General features: G+C 33.4%; 1 protein-coding gene across 1 annotated transcript in view; it reads left to right on the top strand.

Moving 5' to 3' along the window:
- Positions 1–5448: 5448 nt before the first annotated feature.
- LOC124539813 (homeobox protein HMX3-B-like) overlaps positions 5449–12673 on the top strand; it is a 35310-nt gene continuing 28085 nt past the window's right edge. Inside the window, exon 1 of the mRNA XM_047117171.1 lies at positions 5449–5643. The gene's annotated coding sequence lies outside the window, so the exon portion shown is untranslated. The remainder of the gene's footprint in view (positions 5644–12673) is intronic.

Below are 12673 nucleotides of genomic sequence, written 5' to 3'. Positions count from 1 at the left end.
AAGACCTCGGATACTAGTCATATGAGCTAACCACTCGTCAAACATGACATTAATACATAACATATTACACTCGCTCACTCACCAGTGGGATAACTAATATGGAAGTGAAACAAATGCCTATCACTAAGTTAATATTTGTGTGATACCTGGTAACTACCTCAGAAGAACATGTTGAGGGACTCCACTTACCAGGTCGCCTTATCAGGGAACTGGTAAGTGGAGTCACTAGACTTTGAGTGGCACTAAGCAGTGCCAATGTGGAAGAAATATTATATTATGCCCTTGTGCCTAGTGCTTGCACTGTCTCAAAAACCCTTTTAATCCACGCTGAAATCTATACAACAATTCTAGCTTTCAATACCCTAACAAGAGTTTAATTAACACAATTATATGGACATACCTTCAGCTTATGCAACTCCAAGACAAGCTGTCAAACCTATCAAGTATGTCATCGGGTTTATATTGCGGAATAAAAGCCGGTAATAAGTCTGAAAAAAAGTACCAAACTTTTATGGAAGTCCCTACTTAACCAATGAAGATATAAAAAGCCCCTAAAGATTCCTACAAGGGCAATTATAGGAGTAAATTAGTCATTAGCGCGAATAGGCCCCGACACTCGGAAGCGCTTGGGGCTGCCACACTATAAATATGTTTTATTATTAAATCCTCCTACCTTTATTACTGTTGCAACATTCATTGCTACTTTTACTTAACTATGCTTAAAGTTTTTGCATTACAGCGCGCAATGGTTATCGTGTATAGTGTATGTTTCTTGTTGTGGATTTTTTTGGTAAGGGTGAGGTTTCATTTCGCCTAAGGGCTAAAGGGTATTAGTGAATGGTTAAGGGGCCTCGTGAAGACACATTTCCGTATATCCGTTTGTTTGTGAGAACGTTATTTAGGAAGTTTCGGCTAATTTATAAATTTAACTTATTATTTTGATATATATTTTTTTAATAAATTCATTTACTTATAAATATGTAAAGGTTTTATGTATGTTTTGGGATTTATTTATGTTATATGTCTTGTCTGCCTTCAAAGTTTCATAATTATGCTCTGAATCTCGAGGTCAATTTTGGACCAATCGATCCAGATTTCTTTAACAAGTCTCAGATTACTTGGTGGTAGGCCTTTATACGAGCCCGTCTGGGTACCACACACTCGTCAGATATTCTACCGCCAAACAACAGTACTCAATATTGTTGTATTCCGGTTTGAGCCAGTGTAACTACAGGCAATAAGCGGCATACCATCTTAGTTCCCAAGGTTGGTGGCCCATTGACGATGTTAGGAATTATTAATATTTCTTACAGCGCCATTGTCTATGGGCAATGGTGACAGTTATCAGGTGGCCCATAATATTCTCGTCCGTCTATCCATATAATAAGAAAAAACCGCCCTCATTATAAAAGCTGGCTTCGTTTTCATATTCAGAGATCACAGCAGTAAATAGCCGATGTATGTATCAACTCTTACTGTACTGGATAACATTTTTATCCTATTATGGAAGTGAGGGAAAGGGAGAAAAAGAGACACTTCTGTTCACGGACAATTTGACTGTAATATATACTACGCAACTGGATCATGTTACTGATCAAGTCACCGTTGAATAACGACTGTACCAACATTTTAACCCATTTCTGGTCATGGGGCAAGTAAAAACTGGCAAAGTATGAATGGATCTCGTTGATGACTCATTGAGGGTTCCGTGCTACAGGCATAGATGTTTAACTAGACTCCCACTTAACCAGTTTATATATTACCGAACTTTCTAGAAACTCCAAAAATATTTTACTGTCTAAAAATATTTTTTGGGTGCGAACTATAATAGATATATAATAGAATATGTTTTTCTATAGGGTTTCCCATAGGCTAATTTACACTTAAAAAAAGTATATTGGTCTATCGGAGCACTCCTGAAAATGCAGATCTTCAGCTCCGTAAGGAAAAGATGTTACTGCATCTTGATCAAAATCGATCAGGAAGATATAAGGGATATCTGTTAGTGAAGACTTCGCTTGTGAATTAAATAATATAAATAATATATAAAAATATATCTTTAAGGAATAAGTATTGAAGCAGTTAACGAAAAAGCCTTATCGTCTTCTATTCCTGTCGTGTTTCTATTATTATTTTTCAGTAGGTGAACCAACAGTAGATACAATATCACATAACACAACACACAAAGAACATAGTAATATCTGTTTGTAATGTTAAAATAACCGTTTTTTACTAAATGTATATGCATTTATACGCAGTACATACACCAATTAATATTTTTTTTTATTTTTTGCTGTCTCTTTATACCTTATACTTATCTCTGGACCGATTTTGACGAGACTCACTGGCAGAATGCTGATGTAATAACGAGTAACTAAGCATACAACAATAACTTTTTCCTCCTAAATTCAAACTTAATGGCCTGCAACGCACTAGTCCCCTGGTGTTGCAGATGTCCATGGGCGGTGGTAGTCACTTTCCATCAGTTGAGCCTCCTGCTCGTTTGCTACCTATCACATTAAAAAAAAAACGTGCACCAAGTCTTAGAGTAATACCAATAAATATACCATAAAATTAGAAATGTGCACAAATAAAATTCTTTATATTTTGATTGAACTGATGGTAACTATGTCTAAATCTTTAACTCAATTACTAAAGGTAGTTATAATGTCCTGTCATTGTCTGTTATGATAAAGATGACATTATGATATTATTCAGCTATAAAATTTAGTTTAGTTACTATAAAGTACAAAGTTAGATATCTAAACCAACATTGATAAAATTAATTAATAAGATTAATTACCTACTGTACCTGTATGCCTTATGTACTAGGTTTTCTGTAATATTATGGCGTCTATTTTGATTTTGGTGCGTATATCTACGTTGAGATAGTCGTTTCTCTGTACGCTGTGGTCTTTTAAATAACGCAACGGATTTTAATGCACTTTTCATCACTACACAGAGGAAGGTTTATTTATATAATGTATGTATATTGTACAAGAGAGAAGTTGAATACAATGGGTATGGCGGACAAATAGGCAACCAGATGGTAAGTTGTATTGATGGTCACCAATCTTGTCTCTCTGAGGAGGCCTTAGCCCAGCGCTGGGAAATTAACAGGCTGTTATTGACACAGTGTATGTAAAAATTCGTGATCATGAGCTGAATAGTTGGTATTTATTTAAAATATAGCCTATGTCCTTTTTTGGAGCTCAACTTTGTTTCATACCAAATTTTATCAAATTAGGTTCAGTAGAAAGAGCGACAGGCAGTCAGACATACAGAATTACCTTCACATTTATAATATTATTTCTTCTTTAATAAACCGTTGGGAGTCACATTATCTGTTAGGAAAATACTTATATATGTATATATATATTTATTCAAATAAATCGTATTAGTACAATGTCTTCATAAATATAGTTTTACTAGCAACCCAACCCGGCTTGGCGCGGGTACAATGCTGATACTAAGTTTACCACAGATTTTTTCTTGTTTCTTCACTTCAAAAGCTGAGATGGCCCAGTGGTTAGAACGCGTGCATCTTAACCGATGATTGTGGGTTCAAACCCAGGCAAGCATCACTATATATCTGTGCTTAATTGTGTTTATAATTCATCTCGTGCTCAGCGGTGAAGGAAAACATCGTGAGGAAACCTGCATGTGTCTAATTTCATCGAAATTCTGCCACATGTGCATTCTACCAACCCGCATTGGAACAGCGTGGTGGAATATGTTCCACACCCTCTCCTTAATGGAAGAGGAGGCCTTATCTCAGCAGTGGGAAATTTACAGGCTGTTACTTCACTTCATATATTATAAAGAAAAACCATCCCCTCGAATCACTCTATCTATTAAAAAAATCGCGTCAAAATCCGTTGCGTATGAGAGATCTAAACATACATAGGGACAGACAGCGTAAAGCGACATTGTTTCATACCATGTAATGATAAGTAATATTTCATAGAAGCGTATTACAGCTAATGTGTTTAGGTTTTGAGGTCGGCTCGTTAACAGTTCTGATGTGTTCCTTTTCCTGTTCTTGGAAAAGGTTTTTTTTTTTATAATAACCGATTAGGCATATGACTCCACTCCACCTGATGGTAATGGAAATGGAATCCAAACGCGAAGAAGACTAGTACGCTGAGCAAGAATGAGCTGCACTAGTCACCTTCGCCATGCCGGCCCGCAAGATGCCTCTTCACACCTCGTTTGAAGGCACCCAGGTTATAAGAGGAGGGGAACACGTGTGCTGGTAAAGAGTTCCATTTTTTGGCGGTGCGACAAACAAAAGAGTTGCCAAATTTCTTTGTGCGCGTTGGGATAGATGTCACAGTTAGGCGATGACATCGCGAGACAGCTTTGAGTAATTATCAGTTATGAGTAGCTTATCGATAAGTCTCTGGTCTGATAGAATTAAGTTTTTCTTTAGACTTGTCAGATTTTTGTGATTGTGAAATTGTGTGTGAAATTATGTTTGCACACAATTCTGAATTTAATGACACATGTGTTAGTGGAAAACAACTTATATTAAAAAAAAAACAAAACATCAAAATATACTTTATTCAAGTAGGTAGGGTTTTACTAGCAGTACAGTAGGGTACAAGCACTTTTGAATCGTCATTTAACAACCATTTGAAGTGAGCTATATTGGTGAGTGACCCAGTGTAACTACAGGCACAAGGGACATAACATCTTAGTTCCCAAGGTTGGTGGCGCATTGACGATGTAAGGAATAGTTAATATTTCTTACAGCGTCATTATCTATGGCTGATGGTGATCACTTACCATCAGGTGGCCCATATGCTCGTCCGCCAACCTATACCATAAAAAAAGTGAAGCTATCGCCGGTTCGGAATGTAGATTCTACCAAGAAGAACCGGCAAGAAACTCTTACTCTTGTTCAACATATAAAAATATTACATTCATAATTGTTAAGATATTTTTGTTATTTTAATTGAAATAAAACCTATTTAGTCTCTATAAAAAATTGAGATTTAATTCCAAATATATAAAAAAAATACGACGTAAGACGAAAACGAAATTTACTTACAAATGACTGGAATTGAACTTAATTAAAAAAAAAAAAGAATATTTATATTTAAAAATGGAATGCCGTTGAAAAATAATATATTAAATACGTTACGAATGAAATAAGCCCTCAATACCGCATACCTCCAGTCTCACAATGTCAAAAGTACCAACCCTTAATTTTGTTAGACACTCACTAGTACTGTAGTCACTTGCCGATCGATTACTTCTCAACAATTTCACTTTGCACCCTCGACACCCTTACGTACTTATTATAAGGGTTGGTTTACCGTAAAAGGGATGTCTTCATTAGAGAGGGACGGCTGTATGGGGATGGTTGGTTATTTCGAGGGGTGGTCTTCGTATTGTGACGCCCCAAATTGTAAGGGTAGCTGCCAGTCAAACGGGTACTGTAGACAACGGCGCATGTTCCTTAGGTATACCTACCTGACACGATACTATCGAAATAAAACGGTTGTTTCTTTTTTTTTTTAAGCGCGGTGAACTGTTTGTGATATGGATTCTGATTAAACTATCATTTCGATTTTAGTGTTGTGGATTGATTTATCGTAAAAGTGGAGATTATGAGGGATGCCTGATTTTAGTTGAGAGGTAAGTTTTGTTTTTATTTTTAATATTTGAATATTATATATGTTTTTTATCTTATATTGTCAATATTAAAATTTGTTATTTTTAATAGTATACGTTAAAAAAATGTACAATAATCATATAAGTGTGTATTATTGTTGTATTATTTCGTAATGCAGTTTTTTTTAAAATAACTAACATAAGTCTAATTATACACTTTTATTGTCTATGACAATTATACAATACGTTTGTATTACTTATATGACATCTAAATAAATGACCGTGTTTAAATTTAAATAATATTATTTAATAACGTAACCTAATATTCTAACATAAGCTATAATTAGAATACGTTTATAAGTTTTCATCAGCTTAATATCGCTAGATTTATTAAATAGTGCCTATGACTATCAATCGCTTTAAGCACTTAATCATGTTGTACATTAAATTATAGCATTAAACGGACCTGTAGTTGACAACTCTATATTATTTAAGGAGTGACAAGTGAAGAAATTCTATCTTCTTCTTTCGAATGTCATATCAATTATGACAAAAAGAGAGAAATAAGTTTAATTAAACACTCGCTAAATAGTTTAATCCTTTAATATTCTATTCTGACAGTAAAATAACAGTTTCGGATTACATTTTATTTCTTAATCTGTATTTATATTAAGCGGTAAAGAGTGTTCATGAACGAATTAATTTAAAGGAATATCCGGATGATTATAAAAACTTACGATTGGATAGCCCGTTTATTGAGGATTATAAGGCTATAACTTCCATATTATTCCCATTTGTTTTAAATAGAACGCCAGTAAATCGCTTTTAAAAGTGGACCGATATAAGCTTTATTTAAATAAATTGATTGAGTTGAAAGATTTAAACAGTACTAAATAAAGTAACAACACATCAATACTAAGATTCGTTGCTAAAGTTAAATTACTGGTAACACCGTACCATTATCTAATAATATAAACGATTTTAATATGTTTAAAATAAATAAAACCTTATGATTAAACAAACCACAATTAAACTGAAATGTTTGTTTGTTGAAAAGCGATAATCTGAAACGATCGGTTGGATTTGAAAAATTGTTTTTGCATTTAATAGCCCAATTATTGAAGAAATCTAAAGGCTATAACATCTCGGTAAGGCCTACGGCGGAGTAACGTTTTGCGTGATAGAAGCGGTGACATAGGTTTAAGTAGACTTTAAGACAATTTATGTAAAATTTTTCTATATTGTAATTTAGCATTTGTGACGTTGCTAGTGAATTATCTCATATTAATATCTTTTTTCTTTTGTGGTGCAAATCAAATCAAATCAAAATAAACTTTATTCAAGTAGGATTTTACAAGTACTTTTGAATCGTCATTTTACAATTAAGTGATGCTACCACCAGTATTTGAGGTATATATGTATATGCATTATATAAAGCTAGTTAAGACAATTCATTATGAATTCTCCGATGAAGGAATCATTCCGTATTCTTCATACGAAATCATGCCGATATTTTTATATTAACTAAAGTTAAAACTCCATGTTTGGAATGTACGGAACTGTTACTTAATTTTTGTAAAGTCACGTAATTTGAACGATTTAACTAGCTAGATAGACTGTAAAAGCATAGTCGAAATAAACACTGGCCAACCATTGGTTATTATTTTTTGTTTTTTTTTTTTTATGTTTATGACATCTGTCATTACGTTGACAATTGTACCAGTGGGTGTATTTTTGAACCTCAGGTTTTCGACCTTTGGTTTATGAGTACAGAAAAATAGTATGATGTTTGGTAATTGTCGGACGTAGCTGTCATTCAGAATATTATAAAATGCGAAATAATCTGTGCCCAGTCAACACAATTAAAAGCCATTAAATTAAGAATTGAATTGAAAATAATAAAAAATGACTCATTTTTAATATACAAAAGACATACAACAACACAACAACAACAACAGCCCTTAAATTCCCACTGCTGGGGTAAAGGCCTCCTTTCTCTCTGAGGAGAAGGTTTGGAACATATTCCACCACGCTGTTCCAATGCGGGTTGGTGGAATACACATTTGGCAGAACTTCTATGAAATTTGTCACATGCAGGTTTCCTCACGATGTTTTCCTTCACCGCCGAGCACGAGATGAATTATAAAGACAAATTAAGTACATGAATCAGCGGTGCTTGCATGGGTTTGAACCCGTAATCATCGGTTAAGATGCACGCGTTCTAACCACTGGGCCGAGATGGCCCATCATCATATATGTCATAACATATAAATATTATAAATAAAATCTAAGCAATATATACTATATGTAAGAAATGTAGATGTATAAAAATATAATTGCCTTCAACGGTAGGCTGTACAGCGTAATCCCTTAGGCCTCAATTATTCATCAAACACTGTCACATGTAAAATTATATTTTCGTGTAATTAACTAATTTGAATACACTTATATTAATTAATATCGCTTTACTTAATAGCCGAAGTTTAGTTTACGTTTGGGGAAATTCTTGCCCATAAAATATTTTCTAAATAAAATTATTGTCGCCGATTTTACATAGATGAAGATTAAACCCATTTATTAAAAATTGTTCTACTGTTCGACTAAATTTTCCGCTTTTCTTGAGGGCCGGCCATGTTGTGTCATAATTATGACAGTGGTTTGCATATAGGATTTTTATAATGTGCAGGCATTTTTACTAACATATCCGTTCTGCAGGGCGATTCTGTGACCAGTCACTTTCTATCTCACATATAAATATTGAAATATTGATAACGACCTCCATGGTCCCGGGTTCGATTCCCAGACGAGTCGATGTAGATTACCATTAGTTTTCTATGTTGTCTTGGGTCTGGGTGTTTGTGGTACGGTCGTTACTTCTGATTTCCATAACACAAGTGCTTCAGCTAATACATTGGGATCAGAGTAATGTTGTCTCATATTTATTTATTTATTATTTATAACGAACTTATAATGATATGCTATTTTGATACGTATACACTATATTTCTATAATTATTAAAGTCAATGTCGTATATCACATTCTGATATTTCCAGCTAGTGCTCAGCGGTGAGTTTCGAGTTTCTTATTACAGAATAGTCTCTCTCGTTTCTCTAACTAACTCATTCGATTCGATATTGCTTACAAAACTTAAAATAATCCTCATTTTTAACGTAAATGTTCACAGTTTTTTTCCATTAGTTATTATAGAAATTAATAGTTTCTCATTTATTGACAAAGATAGAATTTTTAAATATACTACATATATATAAATATTTAACATGATTTATGTAAGTAATAATTCGTAAAAGATTTGTTGCACAACAACGATTAAATATAATATTTAACGAATATAGTGAATCTATACAATCCGTTTCGCCATTTCGAGATTCGTAGAAACATGAAACGTCTAAGGCTACACAGCTGGCAGATTATTGGCAATATCGCCGTCGAACAATTGAGAAATGCCAGTGCGATTGCGATACTTGAAATTGGCAATATCGATAAATATATAGATAGGAATATATTATAACTAGTTGAAACTGCGGCTTTATTCGTGCGAAATTTATAAAACAAAAACTACACACATTTTACCCCTTTAGGGTAGCAGTTTCATTTTTAGGATGCCTACCTGCCTAATTTCAACTTTTGTAGATGGTATGTGGTGACCATCTTAATATAAACGTACCGTATATGTATTGTTAATGCGATAGTAATCTTGAACATATATGACGTCACTGTGGGTTTTATAACTCTAGCTAGAAGATTTTTTGAATCAAAAATCAAAATCAATATATTATACTTTATTCAAATATGCTTTTACAAGCAATTGTGAATATTTATTCAAGAAACTATATTTATAGAGCAGATTCTACCAAGAAGTATTGGCCAGAAACGCAGTAAATCATTTTCAGAATTAAAAAAAATCGTGTTAGTTAAATCTTTATTATTATTATAAATATGAAAGTAACTCTGTCTGTCCGCCGCTCTTTCACGACCAAACCGTTGAACCGAATTTGATGAAATTTGGTATGAAGCTTGAACTCTAAGAAAGGACATAGGTTCTTTTCTGCCTGACACAAGACAACCAACAGCCTATAAATGACTACTGGTACAATTATATATGTATGTAACATCTTGTGGAAATCAATGTATTGCTGATTGGTTTTGGTACACGTGAATGGTAACCTATCCAGACAGGCCAAATAAACAACATTTGACACCGAATTGACATTATATCATTGGTCGAGAGCTTGATTAATCTTTGGCATTCATTTTCAACAATAGGCATTTTGAACTGAAGATGATGCTATCGGTAGTTGTGAAGTCAAATTAAAGTGGACATGAGTAATTAGAACAATAACAACAACAGCCTCTAAATTTCCCATAAGGCCTCCTCTTCCCTTAAGGAGAAGTTTTGGAACGTTGTTCACCACATTGTTTCAATGCGAGTTAGTGGAATACATATGTGGCAGAATTCATATAAAACTAGTCACGTGCGGGATTCCTCACGATGTTTACCTTCAAAGCTGAACCCGAGATGATTAATAAACACAAATAAAGCACATGAATATTCAGTGATGCTGGGTTTGAACCCGCAATCATCGGTTTAGATGTACGTTCTAACCACTGGGTCAACTCGGCTCTCTATTTGAAGAGTTACGTAAAATGATATTATATCTTAATCAGGAACTATTAATACTTTCTATGTTTATTTGGTCTTTATCAAGTTGTGCAATATAGCTAAGCTATTAACAATGCATGGAGTACGGTAATCTATGGTATGCTTGCCTTAATTCTTTGCTATAATCAAACAATTAATCAAATGATTCTTTATTCAATTAGGTTCATAAAAGTTATTTTAAAACGTCATGTACAATATCGAATTAAAGATACCATCGGTTCGGAATGTAGATTCTACCGAGAAAAACCGGCAAGGAATTCGTTAGTTAATTTTTTCCACCATTCAAATTACAGAGTATGTTAAAGTAAAATATATTTTTTATATATGCCTAGTAATCTATAAATACAGAAAATAAGCCCACGTTTTTTATATTTACAATTTCGTTTTGAGTAATATGATTTATTTATCAATGTTTTTGGTCTGATATTTTTAATAGGAAAAGTTAAAAATAGCTGTGAATTATTATTGAAAAGGATGGATGTACCTCATAATCTGAAGTCGGCAACTAATATAGTCACTAACAAAAAGTTGTCTTTATCGTTACATAGTATAAAACAAAGTCGCTTACCGCTGTCTGTCCCTATGTATATAATAGATCTTTCAAATTACGCAACGGATTTTGATGCGGTTTTTTTTTTAATAGATACAGTGATTCAAGAGGAAGGTTTTTGTATATAATACATGGACAATACAGTAAAGAAACAAGAAATATCATTAATATACTTAGTATCACTTGGTGGTTAGGCTTAGTGCAAGCCCGTCTGGGTAGGTACCACCCACTCATCAGTTATTCTACCGCCAAATAACAGTGCTCAGTATTGTTGTGTTCCGGTTTTGAAGGGTGAGTGAGCCAGTGTAACTAAAGGCACAAGGGACGTAACATCTTAGTTCCCAAGGTTGGTGGCGCATTGACGATGCAAGGATTAGTTCATTTTTCTTACAGCGTCATTGTCTATGGGTGATGGTGATCACTTACCATCAGGTGGCCCATACACTCGTCCGCCAACTTATACCATAAATATATATAGATATATATATATATATCAGTATTTCACCGTGCGAAGTCGGGCGGGTCGCTAGTTAATTATACAATGTAATATTAATATTACAGCAATATAGATTAAAATATAGGATAACAGATAATGTAAGGTCTCCTTCCATTGTTATTACACGGGTAATAACTAAATGAATTTTTAACAGTTCCCCGCGAAATCGTAAAACGTTACAAAGTCTAATTTAACCCTTTACGATGTTAAGATGCGCTGTCGACGCCCATTACACCGTGGTCACTTTTAAAAATGTAAATATAATTCATTTATTTATATAGAATAATTAACTTTTGACATTCATGATATATTTTTTTGTTTTTTTTTTTAATTAAATCTAAAAATATATGTATGTGCCTCTGATCGCACTTCAGTCTGCCTATTCTTTTTTAACCATTTACGAAATCAATTATAGTGTAAAGTTTAGTTGGTTCTAATATAAATATGTATAATTTAAGCGTGCGTCTGTGCAACTCAAAACGTGAAAATGATAACCGACTTCTTTTGTTTTTTTTTTATTCAATGTCATTCAAATAACATATATTTGCGTTCTATTTGAAAAAGGTGTAATCGCCATTAATAAGTACAACTTTGTTACTTTTGTGAAATATTGAATAATTGATATCCGACTATCGATTATAATTATCATTACAATCAAAGGATACAAGTATCTCAATAGCATAAATTCCTGAGTTCACATTCGACGTTTTATTACTGAGCTATGAAGTGCATCATCATTTCATATGTATGTTCATATTTTCTTATAATGCCTAGATCTGAAACACAGTCTGCAAATAAGTCTTGTGTATCCTATTAACTATTAATTAGCTCGCTTAGCATATGAATGCACAAAAAGGAGAGTAATTTTTAAGGTTTTAATGTACAGATTTGATTTCTTTATATTTCAAGATCCTGACTGTTAAATACTTTTACAAATTTTGATGTTGGGGTATCGTTAGAGGATTCTAACAACACCTTTCTTAATGTTAACTCTCTTCTCAATTAATCAACGAGGTAATGAAAGTCATGTTTTATTAATTTAGAAATTTTTAATTTAATTTCTTTTTTTTTTTATTGAAAGACGTTCGGTGTGATACGAGGACGTGACAGTTCGATTAGCATCCGAGGGTTAGAGTCGTAAAGTTACGGGTTAGATGCTATCGGCAAGTGGCCATCTGTCGTGACGCAATCTTCGTGAGTTAGGGCCTCTATGTATATTAATTAGGTCGTTTTTATATCACTTCATATATTTACTATTTTATAAATAAATAAATATGAGACAACATCACATACATTCTGATCCCAATGTAAATAACTGAAGCACTTG

The sequence above is a fragment of the Vanessa cardui genome, chromosome 23, assembly GCF_905220365.1.
Source record: "Vanessa cardui chromosome 23, ilVanCard2.1, whole genome shotgun sequence".
Taxonomy (NCBI): Eukaryota; Metazoa; Arthropoda; class Insecta; order Lepidoptera; family Nymphalidae; genus Vanessa; species Vanessa cardui.
The sequence above is the reverse complement of the archived record's forward strand: the minus strand, read 5'-3'. Positions and strand labels throughout refer to the sequence as shown.